General features: G+C 39.0%; 1 protein-coding gene across 2 annotated transcripts in view; it reads left to right on the top strand.

Moving 5' to 3' along the window:
• The first annotated feature begins 7,787 nt into the window (after positions 1–7,787).
• tafa3a (TAFA chemokine like family member 3a) overlaps positions 7,788–15,968 on the top strand; it is a 104,682-nt gene continuing 96,501 nt past the window's right edge. Inside the window, exon 1 of one of the 2 annotated variants that reach the window (XM_067586732.1) lies at positions 7,788–8,301. The gene's annotated coding sequence lies outside the window, so the exon portion shown is untranslated. Of the gene's footprint in view, positions 8,302–12,149; positions 12,263–15,968 lie in introns of those variants that run through there. The other variant, XM_067586733.1, reaches the window with a different exon arrangement.

Below are 15,968 nucleotides of genomic sequence, written 5' to 3'. Positions count from 1 at the left end.
TTCAAATGATCCAATATTTCACCAAAAATCAAAGATTGGAGAAAAAGTCCACAAACTGAAAGAACTTTGTTTTTTCTTCTTTCCTCTCCCATTAATCATCTCATGACCTCTCAGATTTATCTTGTGACCCTTTGGAGGGGCCCGACCCCTATGTTGGGAACCACTGGACTAAACTAGCTAACTGTATATAAAGTAGTTGAAACTAGCTCTACCTCTAGCAGCTACAACAGTAACACGCTGCTCTAACACTGATGCTTCAGTATTAATAATCTAATGATGTCATATATAATAATATATCAGTCAGAGGGACCAAACTACTACTTTTACTGCAATACTTTAACTACATCAAGCTCATAATACTTATGTACTTTTACTTAAGTAGGATTTTTCATGCAGGACTTTTACTTGTAATGGGATATTTTTACATTGCTGTATTGGTACTTTTACTTAAGTAAAGGATCTGAGTACTTCTTCCACCACTGGTATGTGCATGTGTCTATGTAAGTATTGTATATGACTGTGTATACACTAACATGTAGGGGTGATATTGTGTGTGTATGAGTGTAAGTGTGTATTCAGTATGTATTCATAGAGTTAACATGCGAATCAAATCATCAATCAAGTCATTTAGTGTTCACATCTTTGTTGTTTAAGCCATTGTTTCACTTGTAAAAACTTTAAGTTCTAATTGTTTTAATTCTAATACACAATAATAAATCATCATTATGAGGGTCACAGGTTTCTCACTTTTCTAATAAACCAGCAGCAAAAGCTCAGTCACCTGTAATTAAATGTTAAGTTGTTAAGTTGACTTTTTACTGGACGACAGTCCATCAAGTCTTTATTTATAAATGTTAACTCTGCAGTACTTTTCCCACGAGGTCAGAGGTCAAACGGTCCACTGGAGTGGGTTGATTGGAAGTGTCACCTGATGAATGAAAAAAATAACAAGACATAGCAGGTGTCATGCTGGAGGAGGATAAACACCAGCAGGGTTATTCATAACCATGGCAACCCAAGAGGTGTTCGAATTAAAGGCTTATAAATGATGTAGTAAATAAATCCATTAATTACAACATTAAAATCCTTTATAAAGGGCTTTTTAGAAAGTGGCACTAAAAAATCACATCAAGAGCAAACAGTTGTAACTGCGTCTCATCCTCACATGATGGTTTGCTGTTTAAATAGAAAACTCCTGTAATCTCACCATATTCCCATCACTCAAATACAGCTAATTGATAAGAGCATAAAGCAGCTAGAGTTTGGCATTAGACAAGAATCCTTGTTTTGGTCCACTTTTCAAAGAAGAACATCACTAATGGTACATGAAGAGTAGCCTGTAAGTGTGTTACATAATCACTTTTATCTGAGGTCACAGTCCATCTTTCAGCTGATAGTGCTCAAGGACGGAGGCTGATACGTGATTTAATTGCACTGCTATTGATTGTTTTTGCTCTTACAAATCACTGTCACCAGGTAAACAAAACCTCCATCGATCCAGTCCTGCTTATTCCTAACAGGTCAACATGAGTCAATACTGAAGACTTTGCTAATATGTGTGCCCTCTTTGTTCCTGTTGTTTAGTGACCATAAATCACTTTGTAACTTTGATTTGAAACTTACGATACACTGTTTATTTTTCATTATCGCATCTGCGTTCAGTGAAATTACTATTTTCTCAGCGTATCATTCATGTCATCTGTAACCAACAGTCATTTGTTATTCTTTGATTTGTTTCTTAAATTGTATTTTTTTTTTAAAAATAGTGAAAGTGGAAGCCAAACCACACCATCTTATAAACCAGTGTCTTTGCCTGTGTTGTTAGTTAGTTTGTTTAATTACTTATTTCCCTTTTTAAAAGAAAGTATATTTACTCTACTATACCCCAGAACAAGACGAAGAACAATTTTAAGGCACTTATACAGAACTTTATACTTCTACTCCCCTACATTTCAGAGGAAAGTATGATACATTTCACTAAACTTCATATATTTGACAGCTACATCTCTTATATTTGAAACTACTTTAAGCATAAAAATTTTACACACAAAATCTATGACAAACCCATAAAACATGATTCATTTTTATAGATTAAACTACTCAACAGTATATAACAAAATGATTTGCTCCACCGCCGACCAGCACTGACATTAACATGCTGCTTATGCCTTAATGCATCAGTAATGATTATCCATAATAATATAATTAAGTAACATTAAAAGAGGCCATTTTGCTGAGTGAGTAATAATAATACAATAATAGAGCAATAGTATACAGTATTTTCCTGCCCATTTTCATTTCACTTAAGTTAAATTTTGAGTTAATGACTTTTACATGAGTATTTTAATATTGTTGTAATGCTTCTTTTACTGAAGTAAATGATCTGATTACTTCAGAGTGCAATCACTGCATTTTTGACATTATAATGTAACTTGAATCTTCTGTAGATAATTTCTATGCATTGATGCCATCAAACACAATAAAGTATAACAAAGAGACCACAGAAATGTTGTTGTGCATTGACGAAATTGTGTGTATTTTTGTAACAGAGATGTTTGCACCTGTGTAAATTGACCAGTAGATGGAGTCAAAGTACTACCAGATGGGAAGCAACTTGAACAAACTGGTGCTGGGATACTGGAGAGGAGGTTCATATGAATCTATCATTACATTTGTTGACCTCTTCAGCAGATGGAGGTTGTGTCTATCTTGCATGTAATAACTGATGCATTGTAATTCTACGGCTCAGTGGAAAGCACATGTTGTTTATCACCTATTTGTGACCATTTTTGCAATAACAGCTGTTTTATTGCTAACTGTCTGCAACACCACATGCTGGCAAGTGATAAAAGGAAATGAAATGATTTCCTTTACTCAAAGGATGGATTCTTAAACCTTTTATTCCCTCTCCCAAAGATGAAGCACTCTCAACATCCAGCAGCAGTGGAGCAAGATTTAATCTCTCTCCTGATGAATGACCCTCTACTTCTCTGTCGGAGGCTGCTGAGGCAGATTTCTCTCATTCGAAGAGAAACTGTGAAATGATGGCTGAATTTGTTTTCAATGATTTCTAAAGCTTTCTCTTTATACGTGTGTGCGTGTGCTGTTGAGTGTGTGTAGATGAGGTGATTAGGGGGCAGAAACTAGTCCCAATTTAGAAGGTCTCTGATGAGGAATCATTGTCAGGAGAGAAAACAAGGCAAAAGAAAAATAATATGTCCGGAGTTCATATTTCATTGTGTTACAATGCAAAATGAATACATGACAGTCAGATCTGCACTTCCAAAATGTTTATTTCAACTCGGTTTCCATCTTATCTTCATATTTTGTCTTGAATCAGGTAGAACTGAAGGAAAACACCCATTCATCAGTTGCTCAAAACTTTCAAATTCTATGAACATATGAAGTCAGGTTTTAAAAATGTAATATTTGAAAATGTTAATAAAATGTACAATTAGTGATGTAAAGTAATTAAGCACGTTGATGGTACTTGAGCGTGAGGAGAAATGTTGTATGTTTTTCTCCACTACATTTATTTAACAGATACGCTATAGTTACTAGTTATTCATCAGATTAAGATTTTACATAAAACAACATATGACAAGCTTATAGAATACAATGCATTGTTACATATTAAACCAGTGGATTCCAGTATGACCACTTATGAAAAGCAGTGTGTGTTTTGGACCCCTTAATTGTCACATCTCATATGTCTGTGAGCAGTTAGGAGTTCCACCAAAGAGTGACTTCACCTCACTTCATTTCCACACAACGCCATTTCATTTGAATAAATGTTTGAGGCCCAAAGAGGTAAAATATTTCACAAATAAAGCAAAGATTGGAGAATATTCCCTAAAAATGAGTTAAAATTTGTGTAGCAGAACTGAAACATCTCACAACCCTCCAAATGTATCTTGTGATTCTTTGGTGGGGGCCCAACCCCTGCTGGATAAACCACCTAACTTTATATAATATAATTAAAACTAGCTCCACCTCGACCTCCTACAAGAGCAATAAGACTGCATGGAGAAAGAGCACCGCCTCTAAATCCACTGCACCAACAGCAACAGCAATGGAAATAGATGACACAGAGTCTGAGTCTGACAGTGAAACCCATGCATAATATGATTTCTTACTGCTTACACATTGATGTATCAATGTTATAAATCTAATAATGTCATATATAAAAAATATATCACTCAGGGGCCATTTTTTTTCTGCAGAAGGAGAACTTTTACTTTTGATAGTACATTTTGCTGATAGATTTGTAATGGGTCACATTTGGCATTCTGTATAACTGATTCAAAGACAGGGTGAGAAAGCAACACGCTCAAAACTCTGAAGCAGTTTTTAAAAGAGTAGTAGATGAAATATTTAGATGCTTTTCTCAAGTAAAAGCATCAATACAATGAGGTAAAAGTCCTGCATACAAAATCCGACTGAAATAAAAATACTATAATCACTGCAGCAGTATTATCACTGCCGCAGTGATTACTGCAGTATTACTGCACACAAGGAAGTGTTTCCATATACTGAATAAAGCCTTAAATCAATAAAGAAATAACTTCTTATTATACCATAAATTGGACCTGGGCAGGCTTAGCCCTAGATCTTTTCAAAACCTAAAAATGCCCCTGTTCTGTCTCTCTTCTTTTGTCACTCTCTCATATTTTCACATGTTTTGACAATTTTCTTACACCATAGGACACAGACAACATTCTGAAAAATACAAAACTCTAGACAAAGACATTATACATGAAATTTCCTTATTTTGATGGCAGATTTATTCTCTTATGTTAAATTTGAGAAGACAACATACTGTAAATTATATGGTTATTCTTGCAGTGTAATATTGACTGTCTTTTGATTATGCCTTGTTTTTGTTTATCAAAGCTTTCAGTGCTCTCACTGTTCACTCTAAATAGAGTTCATGTATTCTGGCGTTGTGTGGAAATTATTCATTTCTCTATGGCTACAGCTCCCCGCTGGTACCTGGGAGACTTGGTGAAGTTGGAAACTCCATTAGGGTGGGCCCCTGATGAAAACCCATTAATGGCTCTTGAGGTCGGGGAAAGACCTGGCAGTGCAACCGCACACAAAGCCATAAAGCCTGATGTAGTTGCCTCTCATCGAGCATCTGCAGCAGAGGAAGAATAACTGTCCCGGCATCTGCAGACCTGTTGAATTAAAGGGGGCATTAACTGCTGCTTCCTCTGCATTATTGATGGCTAGCTCCTTTCCTGAGGGCCATTATGCCTCCTATTTTTCCTTTTGCAATTTTCTGGTAGACGTCCCACTGTCTTCAAACACACTTCCGCGATGAAGGTGAGTGAGGGTTCAGGCGGAGGGCTTGCACTGCTCCCTGCAGGGTGCTGTTATTTTAAGCCGAACCACCACAATCAGTGTTGGGCCATGGAGCCCCCACAGCTCTTGTTCCCTGTGTGATGTGAAAGTAATCACAGGATGACAAGCATGCGGTGATGAGTGTTATGCAAGGTGCCAACTACAGTAACAAGACCTAAAAAGGCAGCGAAGTTTCCTCTGTAAGGTGCCAAATCACATGATGCCTCAGAAGCAGCAGATGTGTATTTCTCATTCCCCTGCAGTGTGACCTCAAAGAGACAAAAAAACACACAAAAAAACAGGGACTTTTATTTGATTTTGATGCCAAATGCACACAAACCGGATTTACCTCATGACTCACCTCAGCTGCCACCTACAGTACATTTGTTGTTGAGCTCTCAAACAGAAGCTAATACTGCTGGCTTTATCTGCTCTCACACAGCTTGAGACACCTTACCTCATGGCTGACCTCATCCTGTCATATGATTTAATGAGCAGAGCTGTGTCACAAACCACGGTGTCAGGGGTATGACAAGATAGGTCCACACAATGCACTAAAGATTAATGAGGTCATCTCCTCTCTCAGTGGGTGTGTGACAGAGAGGAAGAAAGAAATATGATGACTTTGGAAGTCATGTAATAAATGACATAAATAGAATCGAAATAAAAGCTTCTCTATTCATAGGCAATTATGAAGTTGTGTGGCTTTTAAAGCTCTGGTCTACATATCTGCTTTGAATTTCATAGCTCAGCCCGGTCAATAATAATGGGCTGACATTTTTTGTATTCAGTCCCCTGGGATTTGTGTATTCTGCCCTTTGATTCTGCTTACGTGTGTGTGTGTGTTTACTGAGTTGTCTATGAGGTAGATGGCTTTGGGTTTATGATGATAATACTCTCTGAGGGTGTCCAAATCAATCAAATTCAAATGCTTGTCTCCCATCTCCACAGGCTATTTCAAAGGTTGGTATTGATTATTCCACTCATTCCTGCCTTTCGGGGGCCCAGACAAAAGAGACTGCTTGAGAAATGGAGAGATGATAATGCAATTACTGGGGGTAAAGCCTTTGTAGACTGGGCAGTTATGCTGGAGGAGAGCGGAAGTTGAATGTCAGAGACAAACAGATGTATTATCATAACCTCGGTGAGTAGTCAGGAGCCTAATGTCATAACACCCAAGATCTTCTGAGTAAGGGACTGTACACAAATTATTAGGCGAGGGGGGGGTCAGGAAAGGGGGAGGGTATTGCACTTTTTATTTTTGTTGAAGGGAGGGTCCTCTAACTTTTTAAGGAGAGCAAGGGAGGGTCTTTTATTTTTTTCTTACCTCATATTTCTGTTTTGTGTCATATTTTATATTTGTAAGCTCTACTAGGCCTATATTAAAAAGAGATCAAATAGTTTAGAGCTGAGATGATTAGTCTTAAGCGATAAGTTGAAATTAATCGGCAATTATTTTGATAATCAGTCAATTGTTTCAGTCATTTTTCAAGCAAAACATCTCTGGTTCCAGCTTCTTAAATTTGAGCATTTGCTGTTTGTCTTTGACATGTGAAACAGTCAATTGAATATCTTGAGATTCTGGACTGTTGGTTGGACAAAACGAGCTAATTAAGGACATCAGCATGGGCTCTAGGCAATGGTGAATTTCATTTTTTAAACCATCACATTTCAAAGACCAAATGATTAATTGATAAATTTTTTTTTACCTGCCGCCCTAAAATAGTTTCATGTATGCCATGGAGGTACGATTTGCCATGAGCAGAGGATATGAAATATGGGGTGAAAATATTGCACAAGCCCTTCAGCACAGAGCTGCCGTCCTTTTCACTAATTTGGTGGCTTTAATAATAAGTATGTGGTGTGTATGTGTATGAGTGGCTGTGTTCCCATTTTGTTATGTTTGCCATACATATATTATCTTGAGATATTGGGCGGAGGGTATTTCAGTTTTCACAAAAGCCTTGCTTTTTTTTATAAAATATAAAATTCAGCACGGTTCCTCATGCCAATAATTTTCACACAGTACCTAAATTGTATGCATTGTACATAAGCCCTTTCTCTAAGACAATATCACATCATAAACTGGCCTCTCTGGTTTGTTTGTAATACATTTCCTCAAGATAGGGGCTGAAAATTTATCAAAATCATATTCAATCTATCACTCAACCCAAAAAGCTACAAACAATGTTGGAAATTACACTGAATCATTGGACATTTATGGACTGTAACTGAACAAAGAAAACGACAAGTTTGTACTCTATAAATAGTGTGCTTCTGCCTTCAAGAAGGTAACAATCATCCTGCTACCATCATCCGGAGCTGGGTGAGGTAAATGTCTGCCCTCCTTCCTGTCACCACCACAGACCGGGATCACAAACCTCCACTGGATGGCGCTAAAACACCGGCCCAGACCCTCCCGGCTCCACACACACACACACACACACACACACACACACACACACACACACTCACACACACACACACACACTGATGGATCCGGCTTCTCTCACATCCCTCGGACACCTGAAATCCATTTCTCTAACTGCACGAAGACGTTGCCAAAAACCCAACTGCGACCAGTATGTGGAGGGAGGATTGTAAAAAATCCCATTATGCTTGAATCCAGAAACTATGAGTGACGGTCCAGCTGCTGAGGCGCTCTGGCGGATGGGAAGTTGTGAGTCAGAGCCGGAGGACCAGCAACTTTTATAGACTTTGAAGTCTACCGCCTGCAAGTATCCAGCAGCCCCAATTTAGACTTCTTTGACTCAGGGATTGTGCGTCTGGAGAGCTTTGACATTAGACCAGCGTTTTTAGGTTATGTGCTGTCGAGGGCGACTTGAAGCGGCAAGGAGATGGCATTTCTCTAAAGAAAAGATCTCTGGTTTTTGTGGTTGACAATGGAGAATAAATGAAAGGGACGTTTCCCGGGATTAATTGACAGCACAACGACAGGTAGGTTGAGATGCTCATACATATTTTTATTGTCATATATTAAGCTCATTAAACTGTATAATTTGTGGCTTTTACGGACGTTAAAATGAACAGAAATCATTGTATGGAAACTCTTTATATTGTGAATTTATAGAAATAAAAACCCTAATAGCTCACCTGTGACTGCGAAACAGCCAAGCAGTCAAACCTATGAATAAACTACGCCTATCGATGAGACTATTGATCGTTTCCTTTAATAGTTATTAACTTGTGAGACAGCAGAAGGCTGCTGGAAACTAATCACTTAAGGCGGCGTACAGGTGTAGGTGCAGGCTGGCAAATGATCAGCTTCATACTGTCGAGATATACAGAGAATATCATATCTGTGCGGCATCATGAAATCATCACTGACTGCTTAAATTAGACACAATCCAAGTTTCCCCTTTGAGAGATCTGTCTGATCATTTTGGGTGCACAAAGGCATTCTGTGTGTAAATCCATGCAGAAACTTCCTTTTTTTATACACTTCGTAAATAATAATAATAATAACAATAGTAATAATGAAATATTTATATATATATACACATACATACATCTATATAAAAGGCAAATGAGTGAGGTGTGTGGTCTCATCTGAGGAGAAGTTTTTATGTGATCATGAGATCAAAGAAGAATCTAAACTGATTCATCACTGATAATCTTGTGAAAAACTGGCATGTAGGCTAATCTCTCTTTTCTCTGTCAGTCTGTTACCATCTATCTATGTATCTATCTATCTATCCATCTATCTTCAGCTGTTTTTGGTACCCCCCAGAGAGAACACATTATATTTTCTCAGCGTTTCCATCTGACACGGCCCATCAAGAAGCCTGCACCTCAGTGAAGGTAACCCCAAACATAAACACGGCTCCCCACAGTAAAGCTCTCTACAGCCAAGTCAAATCGCTGCTCTGAAATGGGACTTGGAGCTGCATTCACAGCGTGGGCCGTGTCCTCCATACAGTGTGATTCCCCTCAACTCAGATTGCGAAAAAAGCACCAGCTATAAGCGGCTTGTTTGTGACTTAAGAAAAGTACAATGCTGTTATCTTGCTGGATTATGTTGAGGAGACATGGATGGAGTCCCTAATGAAAACTGGCTCTTGTATTTGCTGTCAGCTGCTCTGCACACAGACTGTAGATATTTACGATTATGCTTACACACCAATGTGAATATTTCTCTTTCTCCATCCCCTCTCCCCACTCCCATTTCGTCTCTTTTCTCACTCCTTTTTTTCTAAGTCTATCTCCTTGTTCACTCTGTTCTTTTATCTGCCCTTCATCCTCTTGACAAGCGTTGTGCGGTCAGCTGTTTTTTTTCTTCTTCCCCTCAATTAGTGCTATCATCGCATTTCATCCTGCGGAATACAGGGATGGTAATAACCTTACACTCCTATTGCAGGGTGATACAATTCTGCTGTGATTAATTGAAGTCCCCTCAGAGAGTCAGAGGAGGCGTAGATCTTCCCTTTCACACTCACTGACAGGCAACCCATTATATTGTTTTATAGATCGCCGTCAGTAGCCCTTGAAGCTGCCTGCGGCCCACTGTTGTTCTGGAGGGTTTTATTGTGCAGTGTTATTGGTTGGTATTGCTGACAGGCAGAGCAAAGGCCACCCTGGAATTACTGGAGATGGGATCCCTGTGACAGTTCCACTGTATTTGACAGTAACACTGGAAACTTGGAAAAGATTTGTGCGCTCTGTAATGGTTGTTGTGAAAAAGTGGGAATTTGTAAAGGCTTGGAATAAATTCTTGTCTGTGACAAGCAGCAACTACCGTGGCTCAGGGCTGAAACCACTGTGGAAGCACCTTAAAGTTCAATACCACTGATGGTCGCTAGATGCTGGTTCTTATTGACTCCCATTCAAAAAGCATCAACTTGTCTCTAGAAATAATAAGTCAATCATTTTTTACAATGAGTCATTATAAATTTATCAATTGCTAAATTTGGGCCCTCTAATAAGTGTGCTTATGGTCATTTTGGAAATTATTTCTCCATAAATAAGATTTGAAGACTTATAATAGCTTTGATGTTTGCTGTGTGGGCGTTGCTTGACAGCTGTTCACCTGCTGCTCTAAACGCCTCCGGGGCTCGAACTGAGTCAGATTATTGTCACAATATTGATTTCAATACCTGCCCTATTAGCACAATTTTGATAAAATAGCTAATGTTAGTCTAAATGCACAGTGCTTGGTGTTCCCAGGAGGCTAGCATTCGCTTTGGTCTGAGGTAGCAGGACTTATTTCCAGAGCGTGAAAGGCAACACCGTGCACTCCTTATGTGGAAGGTCCTGTCTCCGAACAGAAAAGATGGCGGCGACCATAAGCAGAAACTCTGAGCTTTAAACCAGCTCCGCTGCAAACCAATGGGTGACGTTACACCTCGCTACATCCATCTTTATATACAGTCTGCGGTCTGTACCTGTAAACACCCTGCCACCACAACGTCGCCATACAACAGCATGGCATTCCCGAACAAGTAGTGAAACTAAAATGGTTGCTTCTGCTGTTTTGGTGGTGCCAAAAGACACCGCAGCTCTGCATAATTATCTGACTCGTATCCAGCATGCACAGGTTAGACAGATTAGCTTGCAATTTCAGTTGTGTGTGTGTTTAAAAAAAAAAAAAAAAAAAAAAAAAAAGCCATCATCACTCAGACATTGCAACAAACAGCAGAGCCTCAAGAAGGCAGAGCGGAGCTGACTGAGGCTTGGAGAGAGTACTTGATATGCATGAGCCACCAGGTGATTTCCAGAGGAAGAGAACACCATGGATAAGAGGCTTGTCTCTAGTTTTAAGGAGCCACCCCAGGCAGTATTTGTGTTCTCCGCCAGCTTCCTGCTCACTCTGTCAGATCAATAGGGCATAATACGAGAGTCTGGCTTGTGTTTTCAGACTTGAGACAAAACAATACATGTCCTTTAGTTGTATATAGTTACATGTCTGCATTTTCCATAGTGTGCCAAACATGTCATCGTATGCAGGATACATATACATACGACAGCATAGTGGCTTGTCACAGCGAACACAGCACTGCAGCCCCACAAGTTAACCATAAAATCCTTGGTGTTGCATCATTTCAGAAACTGTATTCTCCACCAGCCCTGCAGATTTGGCTTAGCGGAACAATAAAAACTCAGCCATCTATCTACATGATTACACCCGATTTCAGCACCTCGAGATTCGCTGCTCAGTGGCGTTCATAGGCTAAAGTGTTTAGAAAGCACAGTTTGTTCCACCTCTCAAAGCGCCAGCTCGAGCTGCTGGGGTCAATCCATTGGATGTTTAAAGGGAAATTCAAAGCCCAACCATAGCAAACGAAATGCAGCATTGTGACGCTCGTGTGCAGCTCCGTCATGTACAGAGGAGGAGGAGGAGGATGTGGGTAGAGCACATCCCATGTTTTATAGATGCCATTTAAAGGAGCATGCCCAAGATGGGCTGGCTGCAATGAACTGTAACCACAGACAAAACACCAAGACAATAAACAAACAAATTGGTTTCCTGGAAGCCAGCAGTGTCCCACTCACTCGCCCGGGCTGATCCTTGCCGATGCGGCAAGCTGTTTTTCCCTCAGAGATTAGACTGTGAAGCACAACTCCATCTCTTATTTATTCATGCTGATTTGCTGTGTGCATGTTTGGTTGTGGGTGTGTATGAGTGTGAAAGAGAGAGAGAGAGTGTGTGTACAGCTGAACCGTGTTTGTAAAAGTGGGTGTTTTTCTGAGTGTTGAATGTGAATGAATGATGTGTGTGGGCACATGCATACATGTTCAGACTTCAGTCTCTCTTATTGCTCTTTTGACGCTGTTTGTGTGTGTTGTGATGTCATTGTATTATCTCAGTTCCCTCTGATGTCCGCTCAGTGTACATGACTGGAGTACAGACTGTGATGCCGCGGGGCCCGATCATGTAAAGTTCATACGCCTCCGTTGTACAGTGAGTACAACAAACAGCTTGCACCATACATATGAAAGGAAATGTTTGTTTCAGCTTTTTGCTTAAACTCCTGCTTTTTTTGGTGACCTGGTTCTAGAAGTGAAAGGCCCAATAATTTTTTGCACAGACAATGTTTTGGTGACTCAGTTTAAGAGCTTCTACGGCTTGGATGAGCGTGACATTCTCCCCAGTTAATCATCAGTACAAAAGAGTCATTCAAAGGTACGAGCCTGCGTATGACGTAAGATTTAATTTAAGAGTTAACTCCCAAAGTGCGTTTCAGTAAGAAACATCCACTCACTGAGTTTAAAATTCTCATACACGAGCCACTAATGGTTGGCAGGAGCTAAAGATTACACTATTGAGAAAATGAATAATACAGTCTGGAGCATACATGAATTTACTTTTGGATTCTGGGCCAATTTTGGATGTCATTATTAACTATGGGGGCGTGTTTTATTTACAACAACAGAATATTGAAATCGCTGTGGCTCATTGTACCATTCAGAGCCATCTGCCATGCTAAACTGAGAGACAAGACATGATTTCTTGGAAACAAAGGAGAAACAATCAAAACTAATGGTCAGAACAGTGTTTCTATGCCAAGTAATATTGAGGATATTATTGAAAAAAAAAATGAAATAGGAATCCAGAGTGGGGAAAAATCCTCTCGGAACTAGTGGCTTCTCAACTCCACAACTCTACAGCCATGACGGACGCGATGATTCCAGCAGACATAATGACATATGACAACTGATGACAGTGATTAGTCACAAACGATGATTCCTCCTGATTTTTCGGTAGAGTTGACATTTATTTAGTTCTGTTAGAATCTCTTAAGAATCTGTTGGGATCAATCCTCAAGACTCTGACAGTTTGACTTAATATTAATAAATAATAGAGGAGCTCCCTGCTAGATCCTTTGCCTATGTGGTTGCCAACCTTTCTGGCTTGAGACCATTTAAAGTGAGGCAGTGTCTACTTGAGACCCTTCATTACAGGTTGTGAGCAGTCTAAATAAAGATGTTTGCTTCTTTCATTCGACAAGTTTTTAGAGATCAGAAGAGGTTTTTTTTCTCAATAAAAATGCAAAAATCAGCAAAAGTCTAAAAAATAAGCATTATTTATGTGGCAAAAATATGTCTTTTTAATTTCCTTGTTAATTATCTCGCTAATCCTCAAATTCATCAGTGGTTCCAGTAGCTGAGAACCACTGATGTATGCAATCTATAAAAGTGTATACAGGTATGGATTTACATATATTTTAGATTCTATGGCTGCAACTAATGATTATTTTCATTATCAATTAAACTGCTGATTATTTTCTTGATTAATCCTTTGATCTATAAACATCAGAAAACACAATTTCCTAAAGCCAAATGTAACATCTTGAAATGTCAACAGCCCAAAACCACTTAACATTTTTAATTTACTGCAATGGAAGACATTTGAGTACATTTGAGGACCTGAAACCATAAAATATTTGGCAGTTTTGCTTTATTTTTGCTTGCTAAAATTACTAAAATGATCACTAATTGATTCATCGACTAATTGTTGCACCTCTACTAGATTCCCAAATTACTTTTTGTCTAGCGGATGAGATGTGCAAGCAAACTCACATTTTCTAGCTCCCAAATCAAATGCTTGTGTCCGTCCTGAGCATACTTCTGTGTACAGTGGAGCAGTCACGTGACTGCCTGGGAATTTCTCCAGCTGATGCTTCAAGTGCTCTGGACACTGAGGACAATGAAGTTTGAGTGGAAAACAGCCTCAGCAGAGCTCAGGAATCCACTCTTCCATGGAGGTGGTTTTCAGCTTTGTTGGGCATCAGGCTTTTCTACCAACTCCTCCTTTTCTCTCTCTCTCTCTCTCTGTAGTCAGTATTTGGCCAGTTTTCACTCTCAATGTTGTGCTATTGCGCTGAATTCCCATCAACTCTTTCTCCAGCACAGCAGCAAGGAACTCAATTCTCCAAGCCCTTAACCGTCGTCCCAGTGAAAAGGTTGGGGAATTGCAGATTTTGAAAAGCCCACTTCTAAACCCTGGTTCCTATGGGAGTAAGACAGCTCTCATTTTATGTTGGCTGATTTTCTCTCTCTCTCTCTCTCTCTCCCTCTCTCTCTCTCTCTCGTGGTGCCTGAGGGTCCTTGGCAATGTGTTTTTTTCTCTCCTGCTCTTTTCTGATGTTGTTGTCAAGCTCCACCTCATGCCTGTAATCATTAGACTGCAATTTGGGTAGAAAATTGCAATTACGGGGGTTTAAAAATGAGCCTGTTATTTTCTACGCTTGTTATTTCTTTGTTGGTAAAGCAGGAGAATGGCAACCCTGTTGTGATTATAATGATTTTGCTGGTCCCTCCTTCCGCTCTCCTGCCCTTCATCAAGCAAACAATCGGAGGTGGGTTGGATTTTTTGTGACCTAAAGCGGAGGTCGGACAGATTTCTTCGTCATGAGATATCAAAAATGGAAGAGCTGCAGACTCTTCAAAAGAAATGTACCCATTTCATTAAATGTATTGTGCAGCAGCCAGTGCCTGAGCCTTGATCTAATGTACAAGATTGAAATGAGAAAGAGAAATCTGGGTATTTGTGTTATCTGATAGAATTAGCTCAAGGGTAGCTGCAGTTCATGCTTCTTTTTCATCCGTTCAAACACGCCTCCTCTGTCAGTCAGTAATGTGCACAATGTACTCGCACTATAAATACATACAGAACATTTCACTTTTAATTATTCTTTTGCAGTTTGATTTATCAATCGCATTTCAATATGACTAACTGATGAAACACAGTCTTATACTGAATGTGAAAGATGTTCAAGCTTCCACTGTGCTCTTGTATTCCGTAAAAGTACAGTTCTACCTTGCAATAAATTTCCTATTGCTTTTATTACATCTCTCAAACATACACAGTATAGGTGCAGCAAGGTAGTATAGTATATCCACATACATATGACATATATACGTGTGTGTATATATATATATATATATATATATATATGTATGTATGTATATCGTGTGACGTTGCATCAAACAGTGAGTCTGCTATTTCCCAGCATGTTACCCTGGTAACATTCCCCAACCAACATAAATCATTTTAATCATTTCTGAATCAAAGCCAAATTTAGAATTCCCCTTAAGAAATTTGAAGAAGGGATAAAATCTCATGGATGAACACGCCTTTCATCAGGACTTAACTGTGTCACTGACAAATATTTTATCTGTGTTTTACTTAAAGTGTACTTCAAACTTTATCCATATAAAAACCAGAGTAGTTTACTGTACTTCATATTTAGTAATAACTACAAAAATTTAATTCTCATCATTTGAATCATTACATTAAAAGTGGCATTATGTTTAATGATGACACTCTAGTTTTTCACATGACAAAATGCTGGTGAGTCAGATCTGAATCAAAAACCAGTCACTGCAGATTAAATGTAGGTGTCATTTATATTAATTAATGTTTTCAAACATATTAAAATAGAAGAAGAAGTAAAAAAAATTAAAGCACTGTATTAAATGTTTACAGTAATATACAGGAACACCTCAGCTAATGACAATTTGCGGTTGCTGGTTGTCATAGTAACACAATGAGCTTTCTGGGTTGCAGGATTTTTAGGTGCTCAGCAGTAATGAGACGTTTCATGACGCGAAAAATCTTATGAAGGGGTGCTGTGGTCTAAAACAGTTTGGAAACCATTGTTAGC

The sequence above is a fragment of the Thunnus thynnus genome, chromosome 4 (genome assembly GCF_963924715.1).
Source record: "Thunnus thynnus chromosome 4, fThuThy2.1, whole genome shotgun sequence".
Classification (NCBI taxonomy): Eukaryota; Metazoa; Chordata; class Actinopteri; order Scombriformes; family Scombridae; genus Thunnus; species Thunnus thynnus.
The sequence above is the reverse complement of the archived record's forward strand: the minus strand, read 5'-3'. Positions and strand labels throughout refer to the sequence as shown.